We start from the raw sequence: 16566 nt of genomic DNA on the forward strand, positions 1-16566 counted from the left end.
TACTAATAATATTAATCTTAATAATAATAATAATAATAATAATAATAATAATAATAATAATAATAATAATAATAATAATAATAATAATAATAATATAAATACGGATTATGATATATGTGTTTGTAAAACAGAGACCAGAATGCTCGAGCTTTATAGTGTGGCCAGATTTCAGACTCCATGCGATCGCATGGTTTCTGCGTGTTATGGCCATGCGATCGCATGGCCTAGGATTCCAACTCACATCTGATTTGTAATCTAGTTCGTCGACATATTAATTTATTATATATATAATATATTTAATTTATATAATTAATTATATATTATATTAAATTCACGTGCATAGTTGACTTGTAATTTTTGTTCCGATAAGTCGTACGTTGTCACTCGACTTATGTCCCGATTCCGGTTTTTCGAATGTCCTTTCGTACATTTAGAAAACTTGCATTTTACGTTTCGTGTCACGTACCTTTGTCAAAATATAGCCTTAAGTTATCCATAAACTATACCACTCAAAGTATATCTTAAACTTTGGAGTGTTTTGGTCATTTACTTCTATAAATCATCATCTCGCTATTTGTTAATAGATATATAATATATATATTTTCATTTTGAAATAGTGTTTTAATGTAGCAAGTTTTTTACTGTAGCAAATAGTGATTTTCGAAAACACTGTAGCTTTTCGGGTACTGTAGCAATTCGAAAATACTGTAGCAAATTAGTGTTTTACTGGTTCATCTTAAACGTTTTAGTTAACTTATCTAAATATTAATCGAATCAATAATCGAATGTTAATATCGTTTACTAAATAACTTGAAATCATATATATATATATATATATATATATATATATATATATATATATATATATATATATATATATATATATATATATATATATATATATATATATATATATATATGCACATTAAGTTATATATATTGTTCGTGAATCTTCGAGAACAGTCAAAGAATAATTGATTACATGAATATAGTTCCAAAACTTTGAGACTCAACATTACAGACTTTGCTTATCGTGTCAAAAACATTAAATCATTTAAAGATAAAGTTTAAATTTGGTCAGAAATTTCCGGGTCATCACAAAAACAAATCAGACTTAGGAATGATATTGTAAACTTTCAACAAGCATACGATGAATCACTCTACACTGCATGGGAAAGATTCAAACAGTTTCTTCGAAGATGCCCAAACCACCGTCTTGAGAGCTCTGTTCAAATTTTGACCTTCTGCAAGGGTCCGAATCAGAACAACAAGTCTACTCTTGATGTTGTTTCTCAAGGTAACTTCATGAACTTCACTGTTGACGAGGCCTGGAGATTGAACGGGGAGATGACTATGCACCATCACGATTGGAACACGGAAGAGCACATTTGATAATGCTAAAAACGAACATATATTTCATAGCATTATCCTTCAAGAAAGACAAGCTTTTAGTTACAATTGTTCTATTTACAAGTGATATTCGTTTAAATAATAAAAGGTGAAGACAAAAGACAGAATCGACGATTTGAAGACGCAAACGACCAAAAAGCTAAAAAGTACAAAGTACAATCCAAGTGGTTCAATTTATTGATGAGAAACGTCTCAAAATCACAAGAGTACAAGCCGCAAAAAGCAAAGTACAAGATATTAAATTATACAAAAAGGCGTTCAAAAATCCGAAACCGAGACATGAACCAACTATCAATGTGCGACTCAACGGAGCTGAAATTACAAGTCAACTATGCACAAGAATATAATATAATATATACTTAATTATATATATTATTATATATTATCAGCAGCCCACGTTTAATTCACTATGGTGAGCTGGAATCCAAAGCTCCGCGACTGCGGAGCTGTGAGGAACAAAACTACCGCGATTGCGGAGCTACACAGTGCAAAATGGGCCTATAAAAGCCAACGCATTCGGACGATTTCATTACACCTTTTTCTTTTCCTTTCTCTGATCACATACGAAATATATATATTTATATTTTATAATTATAATTTTAATATTAAGTTAATAATAATAAGGTTATAGTGGCGAATGTTTTAACTTTGTAAGTCGAAACTCTGTCCGTGTAACACTACGCGATTAATACTCATTGTAAGTTATGTTCAACCTTTTTAAATTAATGTCTCGTAGCTAAGTTATTATTATGCTTATTTAAGCTGAATTAATCGTGATGTTGGAGTAAATATTAAGATGGGGTTATTGGGCTTTGCACCATAATTGGGGTTTGGACAAAAGACCGACACTTGTGGAAATTGGACTATGGGCTATTAATGGGCTTTATATTAATTAAATGATATCTCGTTGATTTAATATAGAGATTTATAATTTGACGTGTTTATATATAACCACATACGCTTGACTGGGTACGGTGGGCAGGATATCTATAAATACTAATAATTATTCATTTGACCAGACACGGGGATGGATTAATAGTCACTAGACTCATTAAAACAGGGGTTGATTACATTCAAGGGTAATTGGTGTAATTGTTAACATAGTATTAAAACCTTGGATTACACACAGTCGATAACCTGGTGTATTCATTAAACAAAGTATTAAGACCTTGTTACAGTTCGAATCCCCAATTAGTTGGAATATTTGACTTCGAGTATAAGGTTAACTTGGCGAAGACTCTCGCACTTTATAATTATGACCGATGGACTATTATGGACAAAACCAAATGGACATATCGGATAATCCAGGACAAAGGACAATTAACCCATGGTAATAAATTAAAATCAACACGTCGAACATCATGATTACGGAAGTTTAAATAAGCATAATTCTTTTATTTTATATCTCATAGCACTTTTATTTATCGTCATTTTATTTTTCGTACTTCAAATTATTGCACTTTTAATGATCGTACTTTTATTTATCGCACTTTTATTTATCGTCATTAACTTTACGCTTTAAATTAAGTTGTATTTATATTTAATATTTTACATTAGGTTTTAATTGTGACTTAAGACATAAAATCGACAAACCGGTCACTAAACGGTAAAACCCCCCTTTTATAATAATAATAATATTACTTATATATATATATATTTATACAAATATAGTTTAAAATAAATATAGCGTTAAACTCAGCTAGCTCCCTGTGGAACGAACCGGACTTACTAAAAACTACACTACTCTACGATTAGGTACACTGCCTATAAGTGTTGTAGCAAGGTTTAGGTATATCCATTCAATAAATAAATAAATAACTTGTGTAAAATTGTATCGTATTTAATAGTATTTCGTAGTAAAATTAATAGTATTACGTACTACACCTCGCACACATCAACATTTCATCACCAACACCGCTTTTTGCCTCCGATCTTATCGAAAATAAAACCATCAAATTTCTCTCGGTCTAAATAGAAAACCTCACCAAAGAAGTTAGAGAGCTAAAAAAACTCCCGCAACATGTGTCTCAAGTGCAATTATGCCAGAATTGTACTGACCCACATCCGACCAAGGTATACGAGGCTGAATGTGAGGACGTTGTTGTCTACTTCGATAAGATCCTAGCTCATCTGCACAACCAACCTACCAAACCCACTACCCCATCAGAGACAAGTTCAGACGAAGTTCTACTGCGAATCATCAACATGACCACAACAAAAAAGATGCAGCTGACTTAGTCATGACTAATCACTTGAGTAGTCTAAATAATCAAATAAGCCAGCTAAATCAACATCTTGATTCTCTAGGGAGAAGAAACTAACTAATACCAGTTCAGTAGTAGTCATTGAGTCATCACCTAAACCTTCTGGGAAAACACCCATTCTATTCCCAGGCCGTCTCAAGTAAAGACATAGCAATATGAAATCTTTCAAGATTGACGGTAAATTTGTGGACATTATATCTAAAAATCCTCATAGTAAAAAGTAATTTAGGAAACTCCTATCAACCAAGGATAAGGTACCCGAAGTACCCAATGTCCCGCTGAACGTGGATTGTTCAACCATTCTCTTAAATACTCTTCCTGAAAAATTAGGGGATACCGGACGATTTACCCTTCCTTGTTCTATTTACCAATATGGTACTATCTATTCTTTCGCTGACCTTGGTGCCATCATCAATCTCATGCCATACTCACTATTCCAGAGACTCCAAATTGGAAACCTTAACCACACCAAAATGAGCATCCGACTAGCTGACCAATCCACTAGATATTCTAAGGGAATAGCTGAGAACGTCATGGTTAAGGTCGAAAAATTCCTTTTTCCGACCGACTTTGTGGTTATGGATTTTAAAGAAGACGTGAAAACCCCTATCATCTTAGGAAGGCCTTTCATGAATACAGCCAAAGCAATCATTGACGTTTATTCACGGACTATCACCTTGAGAGCCCGTGGAGAAGAGGTCACTTTCACGATCGACGAGTCTGTATGTCCTTCTAATGGGTACGGCGAAATAAATACCATCTCCACTATGAAAGTCACCTTCTATTACGAGAATGAAGAGAAGAAGATAGAAGTATAAGACAAGAAGAATAACCACTCCACACCTTCCCAATCTTCACTTCCACCTATTTTGATCTTTTAATGATTGGAGAGGATTTCGTTTTAGAAGAACTCTCTGAACCAATTATACTTGAAGCTCCCGACCAGAGTGACGAGGAGGTGGATGAAGAAATAGAAATGGAAAGCCCGGATAAGAAGAAAGAGATGGAGGATTCTAGCATCAAAGTAGTTTCTTATGTTAGAACCGTACTGGAGACATCAATGGACATTGTCCCACCTCTATGCCTAGAGTTCAACATTACGACCAAACATAAGTCACTAAGAAGAAAGACAGGTTTTGCGTCAGGGCTAACTTATAAATCTTTACTCAAATACATAATGACATACACTTCATTGAGTGATGAGGACCCGTTTGACCAACCCGCACAAATCAAGGAGGTAGAAGAAATTGATAGCTTTGTTATACCTCAAGCTAAACAAAGCATTCACTTCAAACCACATTCTCCTCTCAGTGGACATACCTTATTCTATGTCCGCTTCAATCCCATAGATATATTCCAATATTATCTCTTGTGTCTACTGATGGATGCAAGGGAGCCGCCTAGATTTCCTGAGAAATAAAGCTAGAATCAGGCTTGTGACTTGAACAAAAACAAACGCTTTTCGGGAGGCAACCCGTGTATTTATTTTTCTATAGCTTTAGTAGTAGTTAGATTAGGATAATTAGGTTAATTGAATAAGTGAAAAGTGAAACTTAAAATAAAATTTTAACGTTTATTAGGACGAATTCACTTCTCCTACTTGTCTTGGGCTTAAGTGAATTAATTGCTACATTATTTCAAAAGTCTTGAAATTAAAGGCATTCAACACTTTAAGTGTGGGATTAAGCTTTTTAGTCATACACTGATTTGTTCAATTTTTTAAAAACCCAATTTTGAAAACTTCGAGTTTTCAAATAACTTTTTCATCAAAACACAAATCGGTGAGTCTATGGCCTAAAGCTCAATCACCTGTCTAGGTTTGATCTTTTCCATTTTTACAAGTAATAGACAGTTATTGATGCATGTGGTGGAGACTCTATGAATAATGATGAAACGACAAGGAAACTCATTGATTATTTCATTGAAAGTTATTGGTGGATGGTGTATGGAGGATGAGAACACCTTAATGAGCTAGAGTACGCTTCAATAAGACCGATTCGAATCCAGTGTAAGATGGTTCCGACTCAGTCTACCTTCAGATCCTCAGCTTACAGCCTCACCCAAGGGGAGTAATTCATTTCTTTCTCTTCGTTTATTTATTTTGCTGCGTTATACCCTTAAACTATACCCTATCCTAAGCTTATCACTAAGTGTGGGATTCCAACCCAATATTGAGCTTAGATACATTTTCTGACATGTTGAAACTCTAAGTGTGGGATTTTAGCTCCCTAAAATCTAAGAATGAACATTAGGAACAATGTTCCTCTAAGTGTGGGATAACAGTGTAGTACACCGTAATTAGCTATGGGATGCTCGAAAAATGTTCTTAACTTAAAATTTTAATAAAATTTTCGAGTATACCTACTATTTAGATTCTTTGTCCTCAACATAAATTTTTCAAACCTTTTGACTAAATGATACTTTCTGAAAAAATACTTTCCAAAATCAAGCGTGTTTGTTCTAAAATTAAGACAACTGAGGACATAAATCTTCTTAAGGATGAACCGATTCTCTAAAAGAGGATTGTATGACTAGGCATTATTGACCCAATATAATTGTTGTGAAGCACCCCAAAAATGACCCAATAAGCATCCATTTTTAATGCTTCACTACCTTTTCCGTTGAGAGTGCCGATGTTAGCATTTAGAGTAAGAACTTGACCATGACAACATTTCAAGGCCAAAGGTTAGTAAGCGCCATACGTGGTGTAGGTGCGATACTCCTTGCGAAATCATTCAGAATAGAGAAGACAAAAACCATCCATTTTCGTTTCCACTCAACACATTTAAACCGACCAACTCACGCCAAAGACTTGATGAATCAAAAAATACTCACCCCCCAAATTCACTATCAAATACGTTACCCTTTCCACCCTCTTTCCTTTCTTATATCCAAAATCTAGAAATTCAAAGAGATAGATCGACCAAGTTTACTTCAAACACTTGTCAAAAAATTTCGAAATTCCAGACTGTTTTTGATAGGTTAAAAAGACCTATTTATGGTGAAACACCTTTCTCTCTGGGCACAAGAAGAAACACACAAAGTTATGAAGATGGGATACGCAAAAAAAAAAGTAAAAAAAAAAAATATTGTTAAGCAAAGTCTCAAAAATAAAGAAGAAAAAGTCTTCAAATAAAAGCATAGATACCTTAAGAAAAAATGAAGATTGTGACCCAGGAGGATTGCAGAAAAGTTGCAAAGTCTTCGCTGAAAATCAACGCCCTCTAAAGGAACTCTTTGAACAAAAATAGAGTACCATCTTTCCTAGAAAAAGTATATCCTCACTGAAACCGAAATCTATCGAATCTCTCTAAATTTCAATGATTCGAAAATCACCCTTTTACCATATCAAAACCTTTACGTTTCTCCGTAAACCAACCTTTAAACCCGTTCTTCCTCTTGAAAGAATGATTAGGGGGAAGATCAGTGACATCCTTATCTAACCGGTGGAGATTTGATTCTTGGTCAAGCCTATGACAATACTTGCAACATGACTGGCTATGAGCGAATTCATAGATTGATGGGGAACTCCAAACACTTGAGTGATTTGATTGACCCGTGTAAGGAAGCCAAAGTCATGTAACCTCCCGTCATGCTTGGAGAGATAGTTTCTACCCTTTTAGAAGACGGATTTTCTGATTTTGCTTTTATAATAAATAACAAGCCACTTAAATAATAGAACAGAAACTTCAGAAGCATTCTTGAACTCAAAATAAAAGAATGGTTTGCTTGAGGACAAACAAAAGTCTAAGTGTGGGATATTTGATATCGGCTAAAAAGTCACGTTTTTATCCCCGATATTAGGCCCAAGAATAATAAAGTTCCAAACTTTATCGCCAAAATAATCACTTTGTCGGTTAATTTGGTAGATTTATTAATTACAAAGGCGATGCAAAAAGAATCAAGTAAAACGGAGCTAAAACGAAAATTCTAGAGCGAAAACGGTGAAAGACAAGTTACGACTCTGGAAATCAAGTTACGATCCCGGGAACGAACATAACGATCTAAGCAAACAACGAGACCAGGGGCAAAACTGTCCTGCCATATAGGAGCCGGCTTGCCTTATGATCTGGCCACCGGGCACAAAAATCGAGCACGAGAAACGGGCTGCCTGGCACCGGCCTGCCACCCGTCTCCAGTGCAGAATTAATTATTTGGCCATCAAATTAAAAGATGCCAAAAAAATACCTTAGAGATGCTTTACTTGACCACCAATTTGAAAGATGCCAAAAAATATTCCAAGATGCTTTTGGTCACCATGTGCACCTTTTCAAGATATTTAAAAAATTGCCATCGGAATATTTACAAGAATGCCATCAACATTTCCTATAAATGGAGGCCGCATCCCATCATTTCAACACACACCTTCTTCACTTCTCTCTCTAAAACATCTCTATTGTCGCTCTCTAGTGATCAGTAGGAGATTAGTTCTCTCTCTAATTTCTCTCTCTAGATTCAAGAGAGAGAAAAGTACAGAAACTAGGAAATTAATTATCTCTCTATTGTCGCTCTCTAGTGATCAATAGGAGATTAGTATGTAGTTACTAGTAGAAGCTATCAATCATCGTAACGCTATGGATATTATGAATAAATACAAGTGTTATTCTGCCGACATTATTCGGTAATATCTATCCTTTCTTTTATTAATTTATTATAATATTCTTATTCGATGTTTGTGATTTATTAATATTAGAAATGCTTGTTGCCATGATGTGTGAGTAATTGCTTGATTGTTTGCCATGATTTAATAATGTTAGTTAGGGATGATTATCGTTTCATACTCGCTTTCTGTCCATGATATTAAACCTCGTTATTATCGTTCTTCCACCAATAAACATGATTAAAACCTTTTATAAAGTCGACAATTATAAGGTAATTAATTATATGTGTTTATACATTGGTCATGGTTTGAACCCATCGGAACTACTATAAAGTACATGGGGAATTACCGTAGGACCAGATCAAGACTTTGGTCAGGAGTATAAGACTCGAGGAAATACTGTCCAACAGTAGAGTACAGTGTTGATGTACTATAGGACCACTTGAGCACGGTCAAGGTTAAAAGTCATGGAACCACTATAAGTGTAGTACATGGTGGATAACTAAGGGATTTATTGGGTAGATTTAAGTAAGGGCTGGTTTAAATCATAAATGGGAATTTAACGCTCTACAATACAAACGATGCTTATAAATCTTTAAGGATGACTGAGACCTATCAGAGGTTCTAATTTGTCTATAAACCCTTAGATTTTACCAAACCATTAACAGAAAGGAATTCGAAACACAGTCATAACCACTCACTTGGGTGATACACTAAGGTGTCAAGAAAAGTTGGATATTATATGTATATGGCTATGCTACTTTATTCGTGCGCCCAAGGTATGCATTGCATCCAAGATGGGTCAGTTTTATCCTTAAACTAGAAAAAGCGTCGGGAGTTGAGCATATTCCATCCGATCAGAATCACGATAGCCTAGTTCCTCGTAACATGCTAATTGAGAAATCAATTAGTAGGGAATCTATTGTTTACACCAAGGTATATCTATCCAATGAGTGTCTCTCAACCATCCCGACACTACGTAATCTTAAATCATGGTGAACCACGTATTCTTTGTCCTTACCTGTTGCATGATAGCTAGCTTATTTTAATTATATTGCTTTAATATTTTAAATACAATTATAAATCAAATCAACTCAACTATAGCCTTTACACAAATTGATATTCCGGATAAAAGTGGTGTCTAGAATAAACCGGTTGGACTTGGTTTTTGGATTTTTCAAACAGTCGCCAATTTATTGGGTTTAAAAGGATCCTGCCTCTCCACAAAAGGTGTCCCTGGCCACTAGTCTTGGATACTAAATTGTGTACAACCCAATCTTAATTACTAAATTATCTGAATAAGCTCCGTTTCAAATTCGACCTCTCAAGGAACGACCCTAGGTCGTATTTGCCCTTGCTAACCCATGGGAAGGAATAATAGATTTAGTCCCAGCAAAATATAAATTTAAAACTCTGTTGATAAGTTCAAACCAACACCTTGCGACCTAACGACACCGCATAAATAAACCGTACGATTCGAGCATATCAGGCCGCTCGGCCTATTGAATCTAAGGTACATATACGTGTTATTAGTATTAGAGTTATGCCCATACTCTACTATACGTAGTCCATTGGAATTATTCCTTGGCCACCTCAAGGTTCTTTCAATGGTGCTTTCATTGAATTCCACCTTAGATGAATCACTTGCTACCAAACTATCTGCCATCGACCGCAAACTTGAACTCGTCTATAAACAACAAGCCGCCCTCGACCGTAAGCTTGAAAAACTCGGCATTTTCACCACCAACACATTCACCACCCTCACCACAACCCATGACCATGAACCATCACAAAACAACCCCCGACCATTTCCACTGTTAGAAACTCATAATGGCAATTACCAAATACCTGTATAAAATACCCTCCCACCAACCGACATCAACCCCCTCCCCCCCCCCCACATGACACGTACATCAAAAACACACTTGTTCATACCCTCGACACCACCAACCTTGCCAATCTTACACCCATCCTTGACTTCTTTTCAGCCGCAATGCACGAGCCTATTTTCTCTCGTTCATGGTCTGATGCGGGTCATTTTGAAGGGAGTTCCATCACAATTTTGGTTTGTACCAACACCTTTATGAAATTCACTAAGACATTCTTCCACGGTCATACCTTCAAACCACCAAAATTTGTGGTTCTTAAAACAAAACATGAACCACCATGGACGATTATGATATATTGTGTTTGTATCCAATTGTTTCAATTAAATTATGGCCGACCACCGCCGAAACCACCGTGGACTTTTTCTCCAACCTTGAGGACAAGGTTGATTTTCAACCGGTGGGTATTGATACAGTCGTCGATCTTAGAAGACGTTTGTGTTGGGAGTTAGCAAAGTGTCAGTTAACTTGAATAAAAAGGGTTGCACGTTCATGTTTGTTAGTGGTACCATATTCCTCAATTCAAGCAAGTAAAATATACATGCATGTACCCATGAACTACCCCATGTTTCTTTACTGATCGAGTGCTAAGTGGTTACTAGTTATTTTATTATATATGTTTTTGGGTAAGCAAGAAAATCCTCCTATGAACGAGCACATTGGCTCCCCCATAGAAGGTAAAACCTCGGGTAATCAAGCTTACCGAGCGCGAGACCTGGTACCGGGTGAACCCTCTAGTCACACTCCCTTTTTGAACAATTTGACATAGCCAAGGATTGAACCCGGGTGGTGTTCTTCATTGGGCAACTCGGTGGCCACTCAGGCAAGCAAAGCTTGTTTTATGTTTTTAAGTAGTAATTAGGATGGTAGTTTTATTTAGCAGTTAATCACATTTTCTTAGTAGTAGTAGTAGATGTTTTAGTATAAATATGTATGTTTGCTTTTGGAAGAAATATGAATGATAAAAGTTTGGTTTATTCCAAAAAGTCTCTTCTTCGTCTATTTTCTTGGGAGATTGACCATCTCGAATCGGTCTTCTATCACCATGCCTCTGTGTACACTCACAAAGAATTTTTTAGGAAGACTTACATAAATTGTACTTGAATCGTAACTATCATGATGTCCCTTGAACTTTAGCCCTTTTGTTAGGGTTGTTATAAGAAGCAGCATGATTTCGTTGCTACAAGTGAGGTTCATTTAAATGATCAAGTGCGTGTAGAGTTGGCCTAAGATGTTAATTGAGATCAGTTAACAGTTTGATTAAGTAAACTGATTATGCCTATGAATTATTGACTATTGTTAGTTAAAACCATATAAGTATTGGCCTGATATCCCTAACTTAAACACTTGACTTTGATTCAGATCCAAATTATTTACCTTTCAATACTTAAGAAAACGTTAATATAAACACCCTTAGAAATCTAGGATTTTATGTATATACATATACCTTTATATCAGTCTGACGCTCTTGGTCATCTCCACATAACTAAGGTTAATCTGGGTCAGATGGTAAAGGTCATGGTTCATGTCAAACCTGCCCATTTAATCTTTATGGGCCATGGGTCAAAACCAACCCATATGACCTGATGGATCACCAGTCATAAACACATCGCATTGATGAGTCACATGTCTTCATAGCAACCCACTAATCGGATATTCCAATAGCTTATTAATCATAAAGGGTTATATAAGTCGAAACAAACCCATTTAACCATCCAACTACTTGTCTTTAGAGCATAATATCTCATTCAATAATACCTAACTTTAGACAATTAATATACAATTACGAAGCACTTGTCACAAGCTTCGTAACTATATAAAATGTCACTCATAAATTATGTATATACATATACATATTTATGTCTAACGTTTCAGAAAATTGCATCTATAACCCAAATTTCCAACAGCACTCGAACATTAACTATGTATAAAGAAACATCTATTAACAACATTGACCTTTACCTTCTAAGTCCAGTACTTCAAATAACAACATTTAAAGCAATTTAAAGTTATTAAACATTTATAAACTGTATACAAATTTAAAGAAGTTCAAAAAACATTCATTCGTATGACATAATTCGGCCTTGATAAACTGTATACAAATTTAAAGAAGTTTAAAAAACATTCATTCGTATGACATAATTCGTCCTTGATACTAGGAACGGTTGGACAACCTGCAAAAAAGAAAAAATATTAATATTTACAGTCAAGATGATTGAAATATACGAAATTCAAAAAATATACACATAGATTGTAGATGTGCCAACTTAGATGTGCCATTTTAGATTGAAGCCAATCTGCTTCAAAGCTGCTTGCAGAATGACCTAATCTGCATATAGATAACCCAAACTGCATGCAGATTGACCCAATCTGCATGCAGATTGACTCAATCTCCTTTTAAATTGACCTAATCTGCTTGCAGAATGACCCAATCTACTTGCTATTCTGTTATTCTGTTATTCTGAACAATATTAATATGTTATTCTATTATGTTTATTAAAAATATGTGGAAAAGATTAAGAATCAGATTATATCGATAAAAGTACCTTGATAAACACAGCAAACGAATTACTTATTACATATCCTTAGTATTTAAACGCTAGGTAGTGATAGTAGATTTACTCAAAGCAAAAGCGAACGAAATGATGATGAAAAAAAAAATTAAAACACTTCATTATCAGAAAATAAGTAGTTTATTTAAACATACTGAAAATAGCAGAAAAATGAACCAGACATACATACTTTAGCATGTAATATAAAATGAAAAGCTGAGATGGGTTATTTGAAATACCTTTTAGAAATCTGTTTATCTAGTATATCTTTAAACTTGTTTCTCATTTCTTCTTTCCATACTCCCTTCTTCTTCAATAATCTAACCATTTATTCAGCATTTATACCATTTAATTCTTGATGTTCAAGAATGATCTTATACCATACTGTTTCCGTATCAGGAAATTTTTCATCATATTCAATTTGTCAACCACGCTTTTTATCAATTGTTTTCTGAACAAAAATGTATCTTCTTTCTTGCATTCTTTTAACAAACCAATACAGTGAAGAACATGCTCCTTACTAAGAGTGTTCACATTTAGAAAGCACACAACACCATTTTTATCTGCGTAGCATAAGCCCTCAAAGTCATCAGTCTTAATGTACCTCTTATAAAAAAAGTGATTTCTTTAGGTACTGGATGCTTTATATATGATTCTTTCTCTATATCTAATCCAGCAGAATTTTTTCTTTTTGTAATTTTGTTTGCCATACACCATGACTTGAACCCTTCTCGAATAATTAGATTCAATTTGTAAGAGATTTGAAACAGCCTCAATATCTTGTGTACAACAACATTCTTCATTACATTATATTCAATATTCTACACATGAGTATTGATAAACTTCTATTCTTTTAAACCAAGTAATTGCAAATTGTCTGAACTAGTCTTTTCAGTCAAACCTTTTGATAAAGATAACTCAATCATAACTTGATCTCTATTCCACCAATAATAGCAACCCTCGATTTTGTTGGAATACTTACATTTTAAAAATTTCTTTCTCAATTGCACTTCAATGTTGAATAGATCTTGCAGCCACTTTACGTATCGATGATCGTATTCAAATTGACTACTACTTTCATCTTCTTCTTTCACTTGTAAAATCTTCAATGCTTGAGCACTCTGAATATCAATATCCGACTTATTGCTGTGAAAACTTTCAATTTTTGATGGTGATTCATTGATATATTCTTGTAAGCTCAAACCACCATTAAAAATAGCTTCCTTAGAAATATCATCAATCACATCTTGTTTACTGACAACCGATGTTTCTACTTGAGCAATCACGCTAGCATAGAATTCCCCTGAGGTATGGTTAGTTGTGATGGGTTCTTGAACAAACGGATTTGTTTGAAAGAATGTTTTAATATCATCAAATTATGCAAATTTCTCTAACCAATTACGAAGATCGCCATTATGTCCTGTGAAATAAAATTATTTTTATGAGAAGCACAACATTCTTCATGATGACTGTTAGGTGACAGAGATTCAATTTTCATACCTAAACTATTGTCTTCTTTTAATTCAAACTTTCAAGGATGGGGGAAATTCCAGTATGGGGCTGAAAAATTTAAAGATCATGCTTAGCAAACTAACAATTTATAATCAATAGGAATAGGTGAATTAAATTTAAAACAAATAATTGAATAAGGTAGCTTATAGGGTTGAATAATTCCTTATAAGGAGTGTTGTGTATAAGTAACGTGTTTGATTGATTGTACTCTCCTTTGTCCAAAATTTTCTTCAACTCTTTCAAAAAATTTCTTTCTTACCATTATCAAGAGTGTAACAACCTGTTTTTGTACAGTGAGATTGGTCCTGCAGCAAATACAATGTTTTCAATATTAGAAAACATTAGTTAGGATCCACATAAACAAATGGTAGGATACAATTAAAAAAAAATCAAAGACTGATCTCAATCTGTGTGCAGCTTGAGCTCAATCTGTGTGCAGATTGGAGGTCAATTGTGTGCAGATTGCAGATGAGCACAATCTGTTTGCTGGTTTTGTTCAATCTGTGTGCAGGTTTTGCTCAATATGTGTGCAGGTTGATCTCAATCTGTGTGCAGATTGATCTCAATCTGTCTGCAGGTTGAGTAAAAATCTTTATGCATATACTAAGTGCATGTTAAAGATGCTAGATGTCTTACACAATTTGATAAATTCTGTGAGCATATACTAAGTGCTGCATATACTAGGTACTAGATGCATATACTAGTACATTGCAGATTTGACATTCAAAAAATTGCAGATTGACATTGAATCTATATACAACTTGAGTTTCAGTGTGTGCATATTCACATTCATATATTACAATGAAAATATTTCCTTACCCAACAAAATTGAAATTCATTATTTGCACTTTTATGCAGTTCTTCAACAATCGGATCGAAATTGTGACAGTAAGAAATATTTTAACAACATTTGAATTGATAAATGATAAACAAATAAATTACTATATATTTTATTTTTTAATGTTATGATTCAAAAATAAATTACCTTTGCGTTGACGTCCAAACACCTACTTTGAATTTCTCGAAGCAAAATCTCAAAAAATCATCACAATGTGGTCTCTTATAAACTACAATATTATCATACAAAAAATATATTTATTTGGTACACACAAAAAAGTCTATATTCATACTATCAACTTAAAAGTAATGAATAATTATAATCCGCCCTTCCAGTTTTTGTAATGAAGTCTGCTTTCCCTGTTTGTTTATTCTCAGGTACTGTGTGAATAAGTAACCCGTTCACATCTAAGACAACTTCTTTGTATCACTTGAAAACAAGTATCAATATTTTGAAGTTCAGTGACATCATCCATGCTAGAATCAACAGTCATGTTATCACCAGAAATCTGCATTGAAGAAAAACAATATTCACAATAATGATAGATCCAAGAGACTAAAAAATTGAAGATTTCTACAGATATCCAAAATTATAACAACCCTCACATTTCTGTTCTGAAATTACCAAATTACCCTTAGGGTTTTAATGGCATACTCTATTTATTTTCATTAGGGTTGTTATACAGATATTAAATGCTCAATAATTAATGCCCGCGTTTAATAACCTGAAACCCTAACCCTAATGAGTAATTAATACTTGAATTTATTAAATACTAAAACCCTAATATTATTTAAAACCCTAAACCTAACCATACATTAAATACTAAACCCTAATACCATTTAATATTAAATATTAAACCCAAACCCTAATAACTATTATTATTATTATTATTATTAATGTTATCATTATGATCAAAAATTAAAATGTATTTTAAATAAATGTAAGTATTTAATAAATATATATAAATTATATAAATAAATAAGAAAATGCTGAAAATAAAAAATAAATAAATAAATATATACATAAAATAAATCGGCTAGGAAAGGGAAAAAAAAAAGGGCTTGATCCCTACTTCACTCCTAATCCTAGTCTAACACTTTCACCTCAAGGAAACCTTGTTCATTAAGCTATTTTCTAAGTAATCCTAGTGTAATTAGGAAATCTAAACTCAACTATAAAAGGGACCATTAGCTCTTGATCTTTATTCACAACTTGCATCCCAAAAATAAATCACAAAACTTCTCTTCTTGTTGATTGTATTCGGCAGTTTTGCCACCATCTCATCACCCTTTTATCCGACCAAAACAGCCTTCCAACACCACCACCTAATCGACATCTAACAACCCTCCAAAACAGCCCATAAATTCGACTGTTTTGCCTCTGTTGTGCTGTAATTTTCGAGCCACAACAGCTGCTATTTGCAGCTGTAAAACCGCCACCTAAACAGCCCTTATTTCCTGCTGTAAGTCGACACTTTTTACAGCCTTCAACCTGCTATTATTCA

The 16566-nt window shown here is 34.1% G+C and overlaps 1 non-coding gene across 1 annotated transcript; it reads right to left on the reverse strand.

Moving 5' to 3' along the window:
* Positions 1 to 1110: 1110 nt before the first annotated feature.
* On the reverse strand, positions 1111 to 1217 carry LOC139903457 (small nucleolar RNA R71). The gene has a single exon (XR_011778274.1). It is a non-coding gene; the product is annotated as a small nucleolar RNA R71 (small nucleolar RNA).
* Positions 1218 to 16566: the final 15349 nt, after the last annotated feature.

Source organism: Rutidosis leptorrhynchoides, chromosome 3 (genome assembly GCF_046630445.1).
Source record: "Rutidosis leptorrhynchoides isolate AG116_Rl617_1_P2 chromosome 3, CSIRO_AGI_Rlap_v1, whole genome shotgun sequence".
NCBI classification, from domain to species: Eukaryota; Viridiplantae; Streptophyta; class Magnoliopsida; order Asterales; family Asteraceae; genus Rutidosis; species Rutidosis leptorrhynchoides.